Genomic DNA, 22,418 nt, shown 5'->3' on the forward strand with positions numbered 1-22,418 from the left:
GGCAAACAATCAATTGCAATCTGTTTTAATCAAAAAATGTAAAAAAAATTCAAAATAAGTTCAATAATGGGATTATAAAAGCATTTAAACCGAGTAATAAGGCTTTTCTAGTTATGAATGACTCTAAATGATCTTTTCTTGACAATGGATGGCTTTTGCTCCACGTTTCTCGAGGTAAATAATCAATTACAATTTGTTTTAATCAAAAAATGTAAGACGATTCAATATAAATTCAATTATGGAATTATAAAAGCATTTAAAGCGAGTATTAAGGATTTTATAGGCATGAGTGACTATAAATGAACTTTTCTTGACAATGGATGGCTTTCGCTCCACGTTTCCCGAGATAAACAATCAATTACAATCTGTTTTAATCAAAAATGTAAAAAAAATTCAAAATAAATTCAATAATGGGATTATTAAAGCATTTAAACCGAGTAATAAGGCTTTTCTAGGCATGAGTGACTATAAATGAACTTTTCTTGACAATGGATGGCTTTCGCTCCAAGTTTCCCGAGGAAAACAATCAATTATAATCTGTTTTAATCAAAAAATGTAAAAAAAATTCAAACTAAATTCAATAATGGGATTATAAAAGCATTTAAACCGAGTGATAAGGCTTTTCTAGGCATGAGTGACTATAAATGATCTTTTCTTGACAATGGATGGCTTTCGCTTCACGTTTCTCTGGGCAAATAATCAATTACAATTTATTTTAATCAAAAAATGTAAAAAGATTCAAATTAAATTCAATTATGGAATTATAAAATCATTTAAAGCGAGTATTAAGGATTTTATAGGCATGAGTGACTATAAATGAACTTTTCTTGACAATGGATGACTTTTGCTCCACGTTTCCCGAGGCAAACAATCAATTATAATCTGTTTTAATCAAAAAATGAAAAAAAAAATTCAAAACAAATTCAATAATGGGATTATAAAAGCATTTAAACCGAGTAGTAAGGCTTTTCTACGCATGAGTGACTATAAATAATCTTTTCTTGACAATGGATGGCTTTCGCTCCACGTTTCCCGATAAAAACAATCAATTACAATCTGTTTTAATCAAAAATATAAAACAAATTCAAAATAAATTCAATAATGGGATTATTAAAGCATTTAAACCGAGTAATAAGGGTTTTCTTGGCATGAGTGACTATAAATGAACTTTTCTTGACAATGGATGGCTTTCGCTCCATGTTTCCCGAGGCAAACAATCAATTGCAATCTGTTTTAATCAAAAAAAGTAAAAAAAATTCAAAATAAGTTCAATAATGGGATTATAAAAGCATTTAAACCGAGTAATAAGGCTTTTCTAGTTATGAATGACTCTAAATGATCTTTTCTTGACAATGGATGGCTTTTGCTCCACGTTTCTCGAGGTAAATAATCAATTACAATTTGTTTTAATCAAAAAATGTAAGACGATTCAATATAAATTCAATTATGGAATTATAAAAGCATTTAAAGCGAGTATTAAGGATTTTATAGGCATGAGTGACTATAAATGAACTTTTCTTGACAATGGATGGCTTTCGCTCCACGTTTCCCGAGATAAACAATCAATTACAATCTGTTTTAATCAAAAATGTAAAAAAAAATCAAAATAAATTCAATAATGGGATTATTAAAGCATTTAAACCGAGTAATAAGGCTTTTCTAGGCATGAGTGACTATAAATAATCTTTTCTTGACAATGGATGGCTTTCGCTCTACGTTTCCCGATAAAAACAATCAATTACAATCTGTTTTAATCAAAAATATAAAAAAAATTCAAAATAAATTCAATAATGGGATTATTAAAGCATTTAAACCGAGTAATAAGGGTTTTCTTGGCATGAGTGACTATAAATGAACTTTTCTTGACAATGGATGGCTTTCGCTCCATATTTCCCGAGGCAAACAATCAATTACAATCTGTTTTAATCAAAAAATGTAAAAAAAATTCAAAAAAAATTCAATAATGGGATTATAAAAGCATTTAAACCGAGTAATAAGGCTTTTCTAGGCATGAGTGACTATAAATGATCTTTTCTTGACAATGGATGGCTTTCGCTCCACGTTTCCCGAGATAAACAATCAATTACAATCTGTTTTAATCAAAAATGTAAAAAAAATTCAAAATAAATTCAATAATGAGATTGTTAAAGCATTTAAACCGAGTAATAAGGCTTTTCTAGGCATGAGTGACTATAAATGAACTTTTCTTGACAATGGATGGCTTTCGCTCCATATTTCCCGAGGCAAACAATCAATTACAATCTGTTTTAATCAAAAAATGTAAAAAAAATTCAAAATAAATTCAATAATGGGATTGTAAAAGCATTTAAACCGAGTAATAAGGCTTTTCTAGGCATGAGTGACTATAAATGATCTTTTCTTGACAATGGATGGCTTTCGCTTCACGTTTCTCGAGGTAAATAATCAATTACAATCTGTTTTAATCAAAAATTTAAAAAAAAATTCAAAATAAATTCAATAATGGAATTATTAAAGCATTTAAACCGAGTAATAAGGGTTTTCTTGGCATGAGTGACTATAAATGAACTTTTCTTGACAATGGATGGCTTTCGCTCCATATTTCCCGAGGCAAACAATCAATTACAATCTGTTTTAATCAAAAAATGTAAAAAAAATTCAAAACAAATTCAATAATGGGATTATAAAAGCATTTAAACCGAGTAATAAGGCTTTTCTAGGCATGAGTGACTATAAATGATCTTTTCTTGACAATGGATGGCTTTCGCTCCACGTTTCCCGAGATAAACAATCAATTACAATCTGTTTTAATCAAAAATGTAAAAAAAATTCAAAATAAATTCAATAATGAGATTGTTAAAGCATTTAAACCGAGTAATAAGGCTTTTCTAGGCATGAGTGACTATAAATGAACTTTTCTTGACAATGGATGGCTTTCGCTCCATATTTCCCGAGGCAAACAATCAATTACAATCTGTTTTAATCAAAAAATGTAAAAAAAATTCAAAATAAATTCAATAATGGGATTATAAAAGCATTTAAACCGAGTAATAAGACTTTTCAAGGCATGAGTGACTGTAAATGATCTTTTCTTGACAATGGATGGCTTTCGCTTCACGTTTCTCGAGGTAAATAATCAATTACATTTTTTTTTAATCAAAAAATGTAAAAAGATTCAAATTAAATTCAATTATGGAATTATAAAAGCATTTAAAGCGAGTATTAAGGATTTTATAGGCATGAGTGACTATAAATGAACTTTTCTTGACAATGGATGGCTTTTGCTCCACGTTTCCCGAGGCAAACAATCAATTACAATCTGTTTTAATCAAAAAATGAAAAAACAATTCAAAATAAATTCAATAATGGGATTATAAAAGTATTTAAACCGAGTAATAAGGCTTTTCTAGGCATGAGTGACTATAAATGATCTTTTCTTGACAATGGATGGCTTTCGCTCCATGTTTCCCGAGGTAAACAATCAATTACAATATGTTTTAATCAAAAAATGCAAAAAAAAATTCAAAATAAATTCAAGAATGGGATTATAAAAGCATTTAAACCGAGTAATAAGGCTTTTCTAGGCATGAGTGACTATAAATGATCTTTTCTTGACAATGGATGGCTTTCGCTCTACGTTTCCCGAGATAAACAATCAATTACAATCTGTTTTAATCAAAAATGTAAAAGAAATTCAAAATAAATTCAATAATGGGATTATTAAAGCATTTAAACCGAGTCATAAGGCTTTTCTAAGCATGAGTGACTATAAATGAACTTTTCTTGACAATGGATGGCTTTCGCTCCATGTTTCCTGAGGCAAACAATCAATTACAATATGTTTTAATCAAAAAATGTAAAAAAAAAATTCAAAATAAATTCAATAATGGTATTATAAAAGCATTTAAACCGAGAAATAAGGCTTTTCTAGTTATGAGTGAGTCTAAATGATCTTTTCTTGACAATGGATGGCTTTTGCTCCACGTTTCCCGAGGCAAACAATCAATTACAATCTGTTTTAATCAAAAAATGTAAAAACAATTCAAAATAAATTCAATAATGGGATTATAAAAGCATTTAAACCGAGTAATAAGGCTTTTCTAGGCATGAGTGACTATAAATAATCTTTTCTTGACAATGGATGGCTTTCGCTCCACGTTTCCCGATAAAAACAATCAATTACAATCTGTTTTAATCAAAAATATAAAAAAAATTCAAAATAAATTCAATAATGGGATTATTAAAGCATTTAAACCGAGTAATAAGGGTTTTCTAGGCATGAGTGACTATAAATGATCTTTTCTTGACAATGGATGGCTTTCGCTCTACGTTTCCCAAGATAAACAATCAATTACAATCTGTTTTAATCAAAAATGTAAAAAAAATTCAAAATAAATTCAATAATGGGATTATTAAAGCATTTAAACCGAGTCATAAGGCTTTTCTAAGCATGAGTGACTATAAATGAACTTTTCTTGACAATGGATGGCTTTCGCTCCATGTTTCCTGAGGCAAACAATCAATTACAATATGTTTTAATCAAAAAATGTAAAAAAAAAATTCAAAATAAATTCAATAATGGTATTATAAAAGCATTTAAACCGAGTAATAAGGCTTTTCTAGTTATGAGTGAGTCTAAATGATCTTTTCTTGACAATGGATGGCTTTTGCTCCACGTTTCCCGAGGCAAACAATCAATTACAATCTGTTTTAATCAAAAAATGTAAAAACAATTCAAAATAAATTCAATAATGGGATTATAAAAGCATTTAAACCGAGTAATAAGGCTTTTCTAGGCATGAGTGACTATAAATAATCTTTTCTTGACAATGGATGGCTTTCGCTCCACGTTTCCCGATAAAAACAATCAATTACAATCTGTTTTAATCAAAAATATAAAAAAAATTCAAAATAAATTCAATAATGGGATTATTAAAGCATTTAAACCGAGTAATAAGGGTTTTCTAGGCATGAGTGACTATAAATGAACTTTTCTTGACAATGGATGGCTTTCGCTCCATGTTTCCCAAGGCAAACAATCAATTGCAATCTGTTTTAATCAAAAAATGTAAAAAAAATTCAAAATAAGTTCAATAATGGGATTATAAAAGCATTTAAACCGAGTAATAAGGCTTTTCTAGTTATGAATGACTCTAAATGATCTTTTCTTGACAATGGATGGCTTTTGCTCCACGTTTCTCGAGGTAAATAATCAATTACAATTTGTTTTAATCAAAAAATGTAAGACGATTCAATATAAATTCAATTATGGAATTATAAAAGCATTTAAAGCGAGTATTAAGGATTTTATAGGCATGAGTGACTATAAATGAACTTTTCTTGACAATGGATGGCTTTCGCTCCACGTTTCCCGAGATAAACAATCAATTACAATCTGTTTTAATCAAAAATGTAAAAAAAATTCAAAATAAATTCAATAATGGGATTATTAAAGCATTTAAACCGAGTAATAAGGCTTTTCTAGGCATGAGTGACTATAAATGAACTTTTCTTGACAATGGATGGCTTTCGCTCCATGTTTCCCAAGGCAAACAATCAATTGCAATCTGTTTTAATCAAAAAATGTTAAAAAAAATTCAAAACAAATTCAATAATGGGATTATAAAAGCATTTAAACCGAGTAGTAAGGCTTTTCTACGCATGAGTGACTATAAATAATCTTTTCTTGACAATGGATGGCTTTCGCTCCACGTTTCCCGATAAAAACAATCAATTACAATCTGTTTTAATCAAAAATATAAAAAAAATTCAAAATAAATTCAATAATGGGATTATTAAAGCATTTAAACCGAGTAATAAGGGTTTTCTTGGCATGAGTGACTATAAATGAACTTTTCTTGACAATGGATGGCTTTCGCTCCATGTTTCCCGAGGCAAACAATCAATTGCAATCTGTTTTAATCAAAAAAAGTAAAAAAAATTCAAAATAAGTTCAATAATGGGATTATAAAAGCATTTAAACCGAGTAATAAGGCTTTTCTAGTTATGAATGACTCTAAATGATCTTTTCTTGACAATGGATGGCTTTTGCTCCACGTTTCTCGAGGTAAATAATCAATTACAATTTGTTTTAATCAAAAAATGTAAGACGATTCAATATAAATTCAATTATGGAATTATAAAAGCATTTAAAGCGAGTATTAAGGATTTTATAGGCATGAGTGACTATAAATGAACTTTTCTTGACAATGGATGGCTTTCGCTCCACGTTTCCCGAGATAAACAATCAATTACAATCTGTTTTAATCAAAAATGTAAAAAAAAATCAAAATAAATTCAATAATGGGATTATTAAAGCATTTAAACCGAGTAATAAGGCTTTTCTAGGCATGAGTGACTATAAATAATCTTTTCTTGACAATGGATGGCTTTCGCTCTACGTTTCCCGATAAAAACAATCAATTACAATCTGTTTTAATCAAAAATATAAAAAAAATTCAAAATAAATTCAATAATGGGATTATTAAAGCATTTAAACCGAGTAATAAGGGTTTTCTTGGCATGAGTGACTATAAATGAACTTTTCTTGACAATGGATGGCTTTCGCTCCATATTTCCCGAGGCAAACAATCAATTACAATCTGTTTTAATCAAAAAATGTAAAAAAAATTCAAAAAAAATTCAATAATGGGATTATAAAAGCATTTAAACCGAGTAATAAGGCTTTTCTAGGCATGAGTGACTATAAATGATCTTTTCTTGACAATGGATGGCTTTCGCTCCACGTTTCCCGAGATAAACAATCAATTACAATCTGTTTTAATCAAAAATGTAAAAAAAATTCAAAATAAATTCAATAATGAGATTGTTAAAGCATTTAAACCGAGTAATAAGGCTTTTCTAGGCATGAGTGACTATAAATGAACTTTTCTTGACAATGGATGGCTTTCGCTCCATATTTCCCGAGGCAAACAATCAATTACAATCTGTTTTAATCAAAAAATGTAAAAAAAATTCAAAATAAATTCAATAATGGGATTGTAAAAGCATTTAAACCGAGTAATAAGGCTTTTCTAGGCATGAGTGACTATAAATGATCTTTTCTTGACAATGGATGGCTTTCGCTTCACGTTTCTCGAGGTAAATAATCAATTACAATCTGTTTTAATCAAAAATTTAAAAAAAAATTCAAAATAAATTCAATAATGGAATTATTAAAGCATTTAAACCGAGTAATAAGGGTTTTCTTGGCATGAGTGACTATAAATGAACTTTTCTTGACAATGGATGGCTTTCGCTCCATATTTCCCGAGGCAAACAATCAATTACAATCTGTTTTAATCAAAAAATGTAAAAAAAATTCAAAACAAATTCAATAATGGGATTATAAAAGCATTTAAACCGAGTAATAAGGCTTTTCTAGGCATGAGTGACTATAAATGATCTTTTCTTGACAATGGATGGCTTTCGCTCCACGTTTCCCGAGATAAACAATCAATTACAATCTGTTTTAATCAAAAATGTAAAAAAAATTCAAAATAAATTCAATAATGAGATTGTTAAAGCATTTAAACCGAGTAATAAGGCTTTTCTAGGCATGAGTGACTATAAATGAACTTTTCTTGACAATGGATGGCTTTCGCTCCATATTTCCCGAGGCAAACAATCAATTACAATCTGTTTTAATCAAAAAATGTAAAAAAAATTCAAAATAAATTCAATAATGGGATTATAAAAGCATTTAAACCGAGTAATAAGACTTTTCAAGGCATGAGTGACTGTAAATGATCTTTTCTTGACAATGGATGGCTTTCGCTTCACGTTTCTCGAGGTAAATAATCAATTACATTTTTTTTTAATCAAAAAATGTAAAAAGATTCAAATTAAATTCAATTATGGAATTATAAAAGCATTTAAAGCGAGTATTAAGGATTTTATAGGCATGAGTGACTATAAATGAACTTTTCTTGACAATGGATGGCTTTTGCTCCACGTTTCCCGAGGCAAACAATCAATTACAATCTGTTTTAATCAAAAAATGAAAAAACAATTCAAAATAAATTCAATAATGGGATTATAAAAGTATTTAAACCGAGTAATAAGGCTTTTCTAGGCATGAGTGACTATAAATGATCTTTTCTTGACAATGGATGGCTTTCGCTCCATGTTTCCCGAGGTAAACAATCAATTACAATATGTTTTAATCAAAAAATGCAAAAAAAAATTCAAAATAAATTCAAGAATGGGATTATAAAAGCATTTAAACCGAGTAATAAGGCTTTTCTAGGCATGAGTGACTATAAATGATCTTTTCTTGACAATGGATGGCTTTCGCTCTACGTTTCCCGAGATAAACAATCAATTACAATCTGTTTTAATCAAAAATGTAAAAGAAATTCAAAATAAATTCAATAATGGGATTATTAAAGCATTTAAACCGAGTCATAAGGCTTTTCTAAGCATGAGTGACTATAAATGAACTTTTCTTGACAATGGATGGCTTTCGCTCCATGTTTCCTGAGGCAAACAATCAATTACAATATGTTTTAATCAAAAAATGTAAAAAAAAAATTCAAAATAAATTCAATAATGGTATTATAAAAGCATTTAAACCGAGTAATAAGGCTTTTCTAGTTATGAGTGAGTCTAAATGATCTTTTCTTGACAATGGATGGCTTTTGCTCCACGTTTCCCGAGGCAAACAATCAATTACAATCTGTTTTAATCAAAAAATGTAAAAACAATTCAAAATAAATTCAATAATGGGATTATAAAAGCATTTAAACCGAGTAATAAGGCTTTTCTAGGCATGAGTGACTATAAATAATCTTTTCTTGACAATGGATGGCTTTCGCTCCACGTTTCCCGATAAAAACAATCAATTACAATCTGTTTTAATCAAAAATATAAAAAAAATTCAAAATAAATTCAATAATGGGATTATTAAAGCATTTAAACCGAGTAATAAGGGTTTTCTAGGCATGAGTGACTATAAATGATCTTTTCTTGACAATGGATGGCTTTCGCTCTACGTTTCCCAAGATAAACAATCAATTACAATCTGTTTTAATCAAAAATGTAAAAAAAATTCAAAATAAATTCAATAATGGGATTATTAAAGCATTTAAACCGAGTCATAAGGCTTTTCTAAGCATGAGTGACTATAAATGAACTTTTCTTGACAATGGATGGCTTTCGCTCCATGTTTCCTGAGGCAAACAATCAATTACAATATGTTTTAATCAAAAAATGTAAAAAAAAAATTCAAAATAAATTCAATAATGGTATTATAAAAGCATTTAAACCGAGTAATAAGGCTTTTCTAGTTATGAGTGAGTCTAAATGATCTTTTCTTGACAATGGATGGCTTTTGCTCCACGTTTCCCGAGGCAAACAATCAATTACAATCTGTTTTAATCAAAAAATGTAAAAACAATTCAAAATAAATTCAATAATGGGATTATAAAAGCATTTAAACCGAGTAATAAGGCTTTTCTAGGCATGAGTGACTATAAATAATCTTTTCTTGACAATGGATGGCTTTCGCTCCACGTTTCCCGATAAAAACAATCAATTACAATCTGTTTTAATCAAAAATATAAAAAAAATTCAAAATAAATTCAATAATGGGATTATTAAAGCATTTAAACCGAGTAATAAGGGTTTTCTAGGCATGAGTGACTATAAATGAACTTTTCTTGACAATGGATGGCTTTCGCTCCATGTTTCCCAAGGCAAACAATCAATTGCAATCTGTTTTAATCAAAAAATGTAAAAAAAATTCAAAATAAGTTCAATAATGGGATTATAAAAGCATTTAAACCGAGTAATAAGGCTTTTCTAGTTATGAATGACTCTAAATGATCTTTTCTTGACAATGGATGGCTTTTGCTCCACGTTTCTCGAGGTAAATAATCAATTACAATTTGTTTTAATCAAAAAATGTAAGACGATTCAATATAAATTCAATTATGGAATTATAAAAGCATTTAAAGCGAGTATTAAGGATTTTATAGGCATGAGTGACTATAAATGAACTTTTCTTGACAATGGATGGCTTTCGCTCCACGTTTCCCGAGATAAACAATCAATTACAATCTGTTTTAATCAAAAATGTAAAAAAAATTCAAAATAAATTCAATAATGGGATTATTAAAGCATTTAAACCGAGTAATAAGGCTTTTCTAGGCATGAGTGACTATAAATGAACTTTTCTTGACAATGGATGGCTTTCGCTCCAAGTTTCCCGAGGAAAACAATCAATTATAATCTGTTTTAATCAAAAAATGTAAAAAAAATTCAAACTAAATTCAATAATGGGATTATAAAAGCATTTAAACCGAGTGATAAGGCTTTTCTAGGCATGAGTGACTATAAATGATCTTTTCTTGACAATGGATGGCTTTCGCTTCACGTTTCTCTGGGCAAATAATCAATTACAATTTATTTTAATCAAAAAATGTAAAAAGATTCAAATTAAATTCAATTATGGAATTATAAAATCATTTAAAGCGAGTATTAAGGATTTTATAGGCATGAGTGACTATAAATGAACTTTTCTTGACAATGGATGACTTTTGCTCCACGTTTCCCGAGGCAAACAATCAATTATAATCTGTTTTAATCAAAAAATGAAAAAAAAAATTCAAAACAAATTCAATAATGGGATTATAAAAGCATTTAAACCGAGTAGTAAGGCTTTTCTACGCATGAGTGACTATAAATAATCTTTTCTTGACAATGGATGGCTTTCGCTCCACGTTTCCCGATAAAAACAATCAATTACAATCTGTTTTAATCAAAAATATAAAAAAAATTCAAAATAAATTCAATAATGGGATTATTAAAGCATTTAAACCGAGTAATAAGGGTTTTCTTGGCATGAGTGACTATAAATGAACTTTTCTTGACAATGGATGGCTTTCGCTCCATGTTTCCCGAGGCAAACAATCAATTGCAATCTGTTTTAATCAAAAAAAGTAAAAAAAATTCAAAATAAGTTCAATAATGGGATTATAAAAGCATTTAAACCGAGTAATAAGGCTTTTCTAGTTATGAATGACTCTAAATGATCTTTTCTTGACAATGGATGGCTTTTGCTCCACGTTTCTCGAGGTAAATAATCAATTACAATTTGTTTTAATCAAAAAATGTAAGACGATTCAATATAAATTCAATTATGGAATTATAAAAGCATTTAAAGCGAGTATTAAGGATTTTATAGGCATGAGTGACTATAAATGAACTTTTCTTGACAATGGATGGCTTTCGCTCCACGTTTCCCGAGATAAACAATCAATTACAATCTGTTTTAATCAAAAATGTAAAAAAAAATCAAAATAAATTCAATAATGGGATTATTAAAGCATTTAAACCGAGTAATAAGGCTTTTCTAGGCATGAGTGACTATAAATAATCTTTTCTTGACAATGGATGGCTTTCGCTCTACGTTTCCCGATAAAAACAATCAATTACAATCTGTTTTAATCAAAAATATAAAAAAAATTCAAAATAAATTCAATAATGGGATTATTAAAGCATTTAAACCGAGTAATAAGGGTTTTCTTGGCATGAGTGACTATAAATGAACTTTTCTTGACAATGGATGGCTTTCGCTCCATATTTCCCGAGGCAAACAATCAATTACAATCTGTTTTAATCAAAAAATGTAAAAAAAATTCAAAAAAAATTCAATAATGGGATTATAAAAGCATTTAAACCGAGTAATAAGGCTTTTCTAGGCATGAGTGACTATAAATGATCTTTTCTTGACAATGGATGGCTTTCGCTCCACGTTTCCCGAGATAAACAATCAATTACAATCTGTTTTAATCAAAAATGTAAAAAAAATTCAAAATAAATTCAATAATGAGATTGTTAAAGCATTTAAACCGAGTAATAAGGCTTTTCTAGGCATGAGTGACTATAAATGAACTTTTCTTGACAATGGATGGCTTTCGCTCCATATTTCCCGAGGCAAACAATCAATTACAATCTGTTTTAATCAAAAAATGTAAAAAAAAATTCAAAATAAATTCAATAATGGGATTGTAAAAGCATTTAAACCGAGTAATAAGGCTTTTCTAGGCATGAGTGACTATAAATGATCTTTTCTTGACAATGGATGGCTTTCGCTCCACGTTTCCCGAGATAAACAGTCAATTACAATCTGTTTTAATCAAAAATGTAAAAAAAATTCAAAATAAATTCAATAATGGGATTATAAAAGCATTTAAACCGAGTAATAAGACTTTTCTAGGCATGAGTGACTGTAAATGATCTTTTCTTGACAATGGATGGCTTTCGCTTCACGTTTCTCGAGGTAAATAATCAATTACATTTTTTTTTAATCAAAAAATGTAAAAAGATTCAAATTAAATTCAATTATGGAATTATAAAAGCATTTAAAGCGAGTATTAAGGATTTTATAGGCATGAGTGACTATAAATGAACTTTTCTTGACAATGGATGGCTTTTGCTCCACGTTTCCCGAGGCAAACAATCAATTACAATCTGTTTTAATCAAAAAATGAAAAAACAATTCAAAATAAATTCAATAATGGGATTATAAAAGTATTTAAACCGAGTAATAAGGCTTTTCTAGGCATGAGTGACTATAAATGATCTTTTCTTGACAATGGATGGCTTTCGCTCCATGTTTCCCGAGGTAAACAATCAATTACAATATGTTTTAATCAAAAAATGCAAAAAAAATTCAAAATAAATTCAAGAATGGGATTATAAAAGCATTTAAACCGAGTAATAAGGCTTTTCTAGTTATGAGTGACTCTAAATGATCTTTTCTTGACAATGGATGGCTTTTGCTCCACGTTGCCCGAGGCAAACAATCAATTACAATCTGTTTTAATCAAAAAATGTAAAAACATTTCAAAATAAATTCAATAATGGGATTATAAAAGCATTTAAACCGAGTAATAAGGCTTTTCTAGGCATGAGTGACTATAAATGATCTTTTCTTGACAATGGATGGCTTTCGCTCTACGTTTCCCAAGATAAACAATCAATTACAATCTGTTTTAATCAAAAATGTAAAAAAAATTCAAAATAAATTCAATAATGGGATTATTAAAGCATTTAAACCGAGTCATAAGGCTTTTCTAAGCATGAGTGACTATAAATGAACTTTTCTTGACAATGGATGGCTTTCGCTCCATGTTTCCTGAGGCAAACAATCAATTACAATATGTTTTAATCAAAAAATGTAAAAAAAAAATTCAAAATAAATTCAATAATGGTATTATAAAAGCATTTAAACCGAGTAATAAGGCTTTTCTAGTTATGAGTGAGTCTAAATGATCTTTTCTTGACAATGGATGGCTTTTGCTCCACGTTTCCCGAGGCAAACAATCAATTACAATCTGTTTTAATCAAAAAATGTAAAAACAATTCAAAATAAATTCAATAATGGGATTATAAAAGCATTTAAACCGAGTAATAAGGCTTTTCTAGGCATGAGTGACTATAAATAATCTTTTCTTGACAATGGATGGCTTTCGCTCCACGTTTCCCGATAAAAACAATCAATTACAATCTGTTTTAATCAAAAATATAAAAAAAATTCAAAATAAATTCAATAATGGGATTATTAAAGCATTTAAACCGAGTAATAAGGGTTTTCTAGGCATGAGTGACTATAAATGAACTTTTCTTGACAATGGATGGCTTTCGCTCCATGTTTCCCAAGGCAAACAATCAATTGCAATCTGTTTTAATCAAAAAATGTAAAAAAAATTCAAAATAAGTTCAATAATGGGATTATAAAAGCATTTAAACCGAGTAATAAGGCTTTTCTAGTTATGAATGACTCTAAATGATCTTTTCTTGACAATGGATGGCTTTTGCTCCACGTTTCTCGAGGTAAATAATCAATTACAATTTGTTTTAATCAAAAAATGTAAGACGATTCAATATAAATTCAATTATGGAATTATAAAAGCATTTAAAGCGAGTATTAAGGATTTTATAGGCATGAGTGACTATAAATGAACTTTTCTTGACAATGGATGGCTTTCGCTCCACGTTTCCCGAGATAAACAATCAATTACAATCTGTTTTAATCAAAAATGTAAAAAAAATTCAAAATAAATTCAATAATGGGATTATTAAAGCATTTAAACCGAGTAATAAGGCTTTTCTAGGCATGAGTGACTATAAATGAACTTTTCTTGACAATGGATGGCTTTCGCTCCAAGTTTCCCGAGGAAAACAATCAATTATAATCTGTTTTAATCAAAAAATGTAAAAAAAATTCAAACTAAATTCAATAATGGGATTATAAAAGCATTTAAACCGAGTGATAAGGCTTTTCTAGGCATGAGTGACTATAAATGATCTTTTCTTGACAATGGATGGCTTTCGCTTCACGTTTCTCTGGGCAAATAATCAATTACAATTTATTTTAATCAAAAAATGTAAAAAGATTCAAATTAAATTCAATTATGGAATTATAAAATCATTTAAAGCGAGTATTAAGGATTTTATAGGCATGAGTGACTATAAATGAACTTTTCTTGACAATGGATGACTTTTGCTCCACGTTTCCCGAGGCAAACAATCAATTATAATCTGTTTTAATCAAAAAATGAAAAAAAAAATTCAAAACAAATTCAATAATGGGATTATAAAAGCATTTAAACCGAGTAGTAAGGCTTTTCTACGCATGAGTGACTATAAATAATCTTTTCTTGACAATGGATGGCTTTCGGTCCACGTTTCCCGATAAAAACAATCAATTACAATCTGTTTTAATCAAAAATATAAAAAAAATTCAAAATAAATTCAATAATGGGATTATTAAAGCATTTAAACCGAGTAATAAGGGTTTTCTTGGCATGAGTGACTATAAATGAACTTTTCTTGACAATGGATGGCTTTCGCTCCATGTTTCCCGAGGCAAACAATCAATTGCAATCTGTTTTAATCAAAAAAAGTAAAAAAAATTCAAAATAAGTTCAATAATGGGATTATAAAAGCATTTAAACCGAGTAATAAGGCTTTTCTAGTTATGAATGACTCTAAATGATCTTTTCTTGACAATGGATGGCTTTTGCTCCACGTTTCTCGAGGTAAATAATCAATTACAATTTGTTTTAATCAAAAAATGTAAGACGATTCAATATAAATTCAATTATGGAATTATAAAAGCATTTAAAGCGAGTATTAAGGATTTTATAGGCATGAGTGACTATAAATGAACTTTTCTTGACAATGGATGGCTTTCGCTCCACGTTTCCCGAGATAAACAATCAATTACAATCTGTTTTAATCAAAAATGTAAAAAAAAATCAAAATAAATTCAATAATGGGATTATTAAAGCATTTAAACCGAGTAATAAGGCTTTTCTAGGCATGAGTGACTATAAATAATCTTTTCTTGACAATGGATGGCTTTCGCTCTACGTTTCCCGATAAAAAAAATCAATTACAATCTGTTTTAATCAAAAATATAAAAAAAATTCAAAATAAATTCAATAATGGGATTATTAAAGCATTTAAACCGAGTAATAAGGGTTTTCTTGGCATGAGTGACTATAAATGAACTTTTCTTGACAATGGATGGCTTTCGCTCCATATTTCCCGAGGCAAACAATCAATTACAATCTGTTTTAATCAAAAAATGTAAAAAAAATTCAAAAAAAATTCAATAATGGGATTATAAAAGCATTTAAACCGAGTAATAAGGCTTTTCTAGGCATGAGTGACTATAAATGATCTTTTCTTGACAATGGATGGCTTTCGCTCCACGTTTCCCGAGATAAACAATCAATTACAATCTGTTTTAATCAAAAATGTAAAAAAAATTCAAAATAAATTCAATAATGAGATTGTTAAAGCATTTAAACCGAGTAATAAGGCTTTTCTAGGCATGAGTGACTATAAATGAACTTTTCTTGACAATGGATGGCTTTCGCTCCATATTTCCCGAGGCAAACAATCAATTACAATCTGTTTTAATCAAAAAATGTAAAAAAAATTCAAAATAAATTCAATAATGGGATTGTAAAAGCATTTAAACCGAGTAATAAGGCTTTTCTAGGCATGAGTGACTATAAATGATCTTTTCTTGACAATGGATGGCTTTCGCTTCACGTTTCTCGAGGTAAATAATCAATTACAATCTGTTTTAATCAAAAATTTAAAAAAAAATTCAAAATAAATTCAATAATGGAATTATTAAAGCATTTAAACCGAGTAATAAGGGTTTTCTTGGCATGAGTGACTATAAATGAACTTTTCTTGACAATGGATGGCTTTCGCTCCATATTTCCCGAGGCAAACAATCAATTACAATCTGTTTTAATCAAAAAATGTAAAAAAAATTCAAAACAAATTCAATAATGGGATTATAAAAGCATTTAAACCGAGTAATAAGGCTTTTCTAGGCATGAGTGACTATAAATGATCTTTTCTTGACAATGGATGGCTTTCGCTCCACGTTTCCCGAGATAAACAATCAATTACAATCTGTTTTAATCAAAAATGTAAAAAAAATTCAAAATAAATTCAATAATGAGATTGTTAAAGCATTTAAACCGAGTAATAAGGCTTTTCTAGGCATGAGTGACTATAAATGAACTTTTCTTGACAATGGATGGCTTTCGCTCCATATTTCCCGAGGCAAACAATCAATTACAATCTGTTTTAATCAAAAAATGTAAAAAAAATTCAAAATAAATTCAATAATGGGATTATAAAAGCATTTAAACCGAGTAATAAGACTTTTCAAGGCATGAGTGACTGTAAATGATCTTTTCTTGACAATGGATGGCTTTCGCTTCACGTTTCTCGAGGTAAATAATCAATTACATTTTTTTTTAATCAAAAAATGTAAAAAGATTCAAATTAAATTCAATTATGGAATTATAAAAGCATTTAAAGCGAGTATTAAGGATTTTATAGGCATGAGTGACTATAAATGAACTTTTCTTGACAATGGATGGCTTTTGCTCCACGTTTCCCGAGGCAAACAATCAATTACAATCTGTTTTAATCAAAAAATGAAAAAACAATTCAAAATAAATTCAATAATGGGATTATAAAAGTATTTAAACCGAGTAATAAGGCTTTTCTAGGCATGAGTGACTATAAATGATCTTTTCTTGACAATGGATGGCTTTCGCTCCATGTTTCCCGAGGTAAACAATCAATTACAATATGTTTTAATCAAAAAATGCAAAAAAAAATTCAAAATAAATTCAAGAATGGGATTATAAAAGCATTTAAACCGAGTAATAAGGCTTTTCTAGGCATGAGTGACTATAAATGATCTTTTCTTGACAATGGATGGCTTTCGCTCTACGTTTCCCGAGATAAACAATCAATTACAATCTGTTTTAATCAAAAATGTAAAAGAAATTCAAAATAAATTCAATAATGGGATTATTAAAGCATTTAAACCGAGTCATAAGGCTTTTCTAAGCATGAGTGACTATAAATGAACTTTTCTTGACAATGGATGGCTTTCGCTCCATGTTTCCTGAGGCAAACAATCAATTACAATATGTTTTAATCAAAAAATGTAAAAAAAAAATTCAAAATAAATTCAATAATGGTATTATAAAAGCATTTAAACCGAGTAATAAGGCTTTTCTAGTTATGAGTGAGTCTAAATGATCTTTTCTTGACAATGGATGGCTTTTGCTCCACGTTTCCCGAGGCAAACAATCAATTACAATCTGTTTTAATCAAAAAATGTAAAAACAATTCAAAATAAATTCAATAATGGGATTATAAAAGCATTTAAACCGAGTAATAAGGCTTTTCTAGGCATGAGTGACTATAAATAATCTTTTCTTGACAATGGATGGCTTTCGCTCCACGTTTCCCGATAAAAACAATCAATTACAATCTGTTTTAATCAAAAATATAAAAAAAATTCAAAATAAATTCAATAATGGGATTATTAAAGCATTTAAACCGAGTAATAAGGGTTTTCTAGGCATGAGTGACTATAAATGAACTTTTCTTGACAATGGATGGCTTTCGCTCCATGTTTCCCAAGGCAAACAATCAATTGCAATCTGTTTTAATCAAAAAATGTAAAAAAAATTCAAAATAAGTTCAATAATGGGATTATAAAAGCATTTAAACCGAGTAATAAGGCTTTTCTAGTTATGAATGACTCTAAATGATCTTTTCTTGACAAAGGATGGCTTTTGCTCCACGTTTCTCGAGGTAAATAATCAATTACAATTTGTTTTAATCAAAAAATGTAAGACGATTCAATATAAATTCAATTATGGAATTATAAAAGCATTTAAAGCGAGTATTAAGGATTTTATAGGCATGAGTGACTATAAATGAACTTTTCTTGACAATGGATGACTTTTGCTCCACGTTTCCCGATAAAAACAATCAATTACAATCTGTTTTAATCAAAAATATAAAAAAAATTCAAAATAAATTCAATAATGGGATTATTAAAGCATTTAAACCGAGTAATAAGGGTTTTCTAGGCATGAGTGACTATAAATGAACTTTTCTTGACAATGGATGGCTTTCGCTCCATGTTTCCCAAGGCAAACAATCAATTGCAATCTGTTTTAATCAAAAAATGTAAAAAAAATTCAAAATAAGTTCAATAATGGGATTATAAAAGCATTTAAACCGAGTAATAAGGCTTTTCTAGTTATGAATGACTCTAAATGATCTTTTCTTGACAAAGGATGGCTTTTGCTCCACGTTTCTCGAGGTAAATAATCAATTACAATTTGTTTTAATCAAAAAATGTAAGACGATTCAATATAAATTCAACTATGGAATTATAAAAGCATTTAAAGCGAGTATTAAGGATTTTATAGGCATGAGTGACTATAAATGAACTTTTCTTGACAATGGATGGCTTTCGCTCCACGTTTCCCGAGATAAACAATCAATTACAATCTGTTTTAATCAAAAATGTAAAAAAAATTCAAAATAAATTCAATAATGGGATTATTAAAGCATTTAAACCGAGTAATAAGGCTTTTCTAGGCATGAGTGACTATAAATGAACTTTTCTTGACAATGGATGGCTTTCGCTCCAAGTTTCCCGAGGAAAACAATCAATTATAATCTGTTTTAATCAAAAAATGTAAAAAAAATTCAAACTAAATTCAATAATGGGATTATAAAAGCATTTAAACCGAGTGATAAGGCTTTTCTAGGCATGAGTGACTATAAATGATCTTTTCTTGACAATGGATGGCTTTCGCTTCACGTTTCTCTAGGCAAATAATCAATTACAATTTGTTTTAATCAAAAAATGTAAAAAGATTCAAATTAAATTCAATTATGGAATTATAAAATCATTTAAAGCGAGTATTAAGGATTTTATAGGCATGAGTGACTATAAATGAACTTTTCTTGACAATGGATGACTTTTGCTCCACGTTTCCCGAGGCAAACAATCAATTATAATCTGTTTTAATCAAAAAATGAAAAAAAAAATTCAAAACAAATTCAATAATGGGATTATAAAAGCATTTAAACCGAGTAATAAGGCTTTTCTACGCATGAGTGACTATAAATAATCTTTTCTTGACAATGGATGGCTTTCGCTCCACGTTTCCCGATAAAAACAATCAATTACAATCTGTTTTAATCAAAAAATGTAAAAAAAAAATTCAAAACAAATTCAATAATGGGATTATAAAAGCATTTAAACCGAGTAATAAGGCTTTTCTACGCATGAGTGACTATAAATAATCTTTTCTTGACAATGGATGGCTTTCGCTCCACGTTTCCCGAGGCAAACAATCAATTATAATCTGTTTTAATCAAAAAATGTAAAAAAAAAATTCAAAACAAATTCAATAATGGGATTATAAAAGCATTTAAACCGAGTAATAAGGCTTTTCTACGCATGAGTGACTATAAATAATCTTTTCTTGACAATGGATGGCTTTCGCTCCTCGTTTCCCGATAAAAACAATCAATTACAATCTGTTTTAATCAAAAATATAAAAAAAATTCAAAATAAATTCAATAATGGGATTATTAAAGCATTTAAACCGAGTAATAAGGGTTTTCTTGGCATGAGTGACTATAAATGAACTTTTCTTGACAATGGATGGCTTTCGCTCCATGTTTCCCGAGGCAAACAATCAATTGCAATCTGTTTTAATCAAAAAAAGTAAAAAAAATTCAAAATAAGTTCAATAATGGGATTATAAAAGCATTTAAACCGAGTAATAAGGCTTTTCTAGTTATGAATGACTCTAAATGATCTTTTCTTGACAATGGATGGCTTTTGCTCCACGTTTCTCGAGGTAAATAATCAATTACAATTTGTTTTAATCAAAAAATGTAAGACGATTCAATATAAATTCAATTATGGAATTATAAAAGCATTTAAAGCGAGTATTAAGGATTTTATAGGCATGAGTGACTATAAATGAACTTTTCTTGACAATGGATGGCTTTCGCTCCAAGTTTCCCGAGGCAAACAATCAATTACAATCTGTTTTAATCAAAAAATGTAAAAAAAATTCAAAATAAATTCAATAATGGGATTATAAAAGCATTTAAACCGAGTAATAAGACTTTTCAAGGCATGAGTGACTGTAAATGATCTTTTCTTGACAATGGATGGCTTTCGCTTCACGTTTCTCGAGGTAAATAATCAATTACATTTTTTTTTAATCAAAAAATGTAAAAAGATTCAAATTAAATTCAATTATGGAATTATAAAAGCATTTAAAGCGAGTATTAAGGATTTTATAGGCATGAGTGACTATAAATGAACTTTTCTTGACAATGGATGGCTTTTGCTCCACGTTTCCCGAGGCAAACAATCAATTACAATCTGTTTTAATCAAAAAATGAAAAAACAATTCAAAATAAATTCAATAATGGGATTATAAAAGTATTTAAACCGAGTAATAAGGCTTTTCTAGGCATGAGTGACTATAAATGATCTTTTCTTGACAATGGATGGCTTTCGCTCCATGTTTCCCGAGGTAAACAATCAATTACAATATGTTTTAATCAAAAAATGCAAAAAAAAATTCAAAATAAATTCAAGAATGGGATTATAAAAGCATTTAAACCGAGTAATAAGGCTTTTCTAGGCATGAGTGACTATAAATGATCTTTTCTTGACAATGGATGGCTTTCGCTCTACGTTTCCCGAGATAAACAATCAATTACAATCTGTTTTAATCAAAAATGTAAAAGAAATTCAAAATAAATTCAATAATGGGATTATTAAAGCATTTAAACCGAGTCATAAGGCTTTTCTAAGCATGAGTGACTATAAATGAACTTTTCTTGACAATGGATGGCTTTCGCTCCATGTTTCCTGAGGCAAACAATCAATTACAATATGTTTTAATCAAAAAATGTAAAAAAAAAATTCAAAATAAATTCAATAATGGTATTATAAAAGCATTTAAACCGAGTAATAAGGCTTTTCTAGTTATGAGTGAGTCTAAATGATCTTTTCTTGACAATGGATGGCTTTTGCTCCACGTTTCCCGAGGCAAACAATCAATTACAATCTGTTTTAATCAAAAAATGTAAAAACAATTCAAAATAAATTCAATAATGGGATTATAAAAGCATTTAAACCGAGTAATAAGGCTTTTCTAGGCATGAGTGACTATAAATAATCTTTTCTTGACAATGGATGGCTTTCGCTCCACGTTTCCCGATAAAAACAATCAATTACAATCTGTTTTAATCAAAAATATAAAAAAAATTCAAAATAAATTCAATAATGGGATTATTAAAGCATTTAAACCGAGTAATAAGGGTTTTCTAGGCATGAGTGACTATAAATGAACTTTTCTTGACAATGGATGGCTTTCGCTCCATGTTTCCCAAGGCAAACAATCAATTGCAATCTGTTTTAATCAAAAAATGTAAAAAAAATTCAAAATAAGTTCAATAATGGGATTATAAAAGCATTTAAACCGAGTAATAAGGCTTTTCTAGTTATGAATGACTCTAAATGATCTTTTCTTGACAAAGGATGGCTTTTGCTCCACGTTTCTCGAGGTAAATAATCAATTACAATTTGTTTTAATCAAAAAATGTAAGACGATTCAATATAAATTCAATTATGGAATTATAAAAGCATTTAAAGCGAGTATTAAGGATTTTATAGGCATGAGTGACTATAAATGAACTTTTCTTGACAATGGATGACTTTTGCTCCACGTTTCCCGATAAAAACAATCAATTACAATCTGTTTTAATCAAAAATATAAAAAAAATTCAAAATAAATTCAATAATGGGATTATTAAAGCATTTAAACCGAGTAATAAGGGTTTTCTAGGCATGAGTGACTATAAATGAACTTTTCTTGACAATGGATGGCTTTCGCTCCATGTTTCCCAAGGCAAACAATCAATTGCAATCTGTTTTAATCAAAAAATGTAAAAAAAATTCAAAATAAGTTCAATAATGGGATTATAAAAGCATTTAAACCGAGTAATAAGGCTTTTCTAGTTATGAATGACTCTAAATGATCTTT

This window comes from Theobroma cacao, chromosome 3, assembly GCF_053813885.1.
Source record: "Theobroma cacao isolate CCN51 chromosome 3, ASM5381388v1, whole genome shotgun sequence".
NCBI classification, from domain to species: domain Eukaryota; kingdom Viridiplantae; phylum Streptophyta; class Magnoliopsida; order Malvales; family Malvaceae; genus Theobroma; species Theobroma cacao.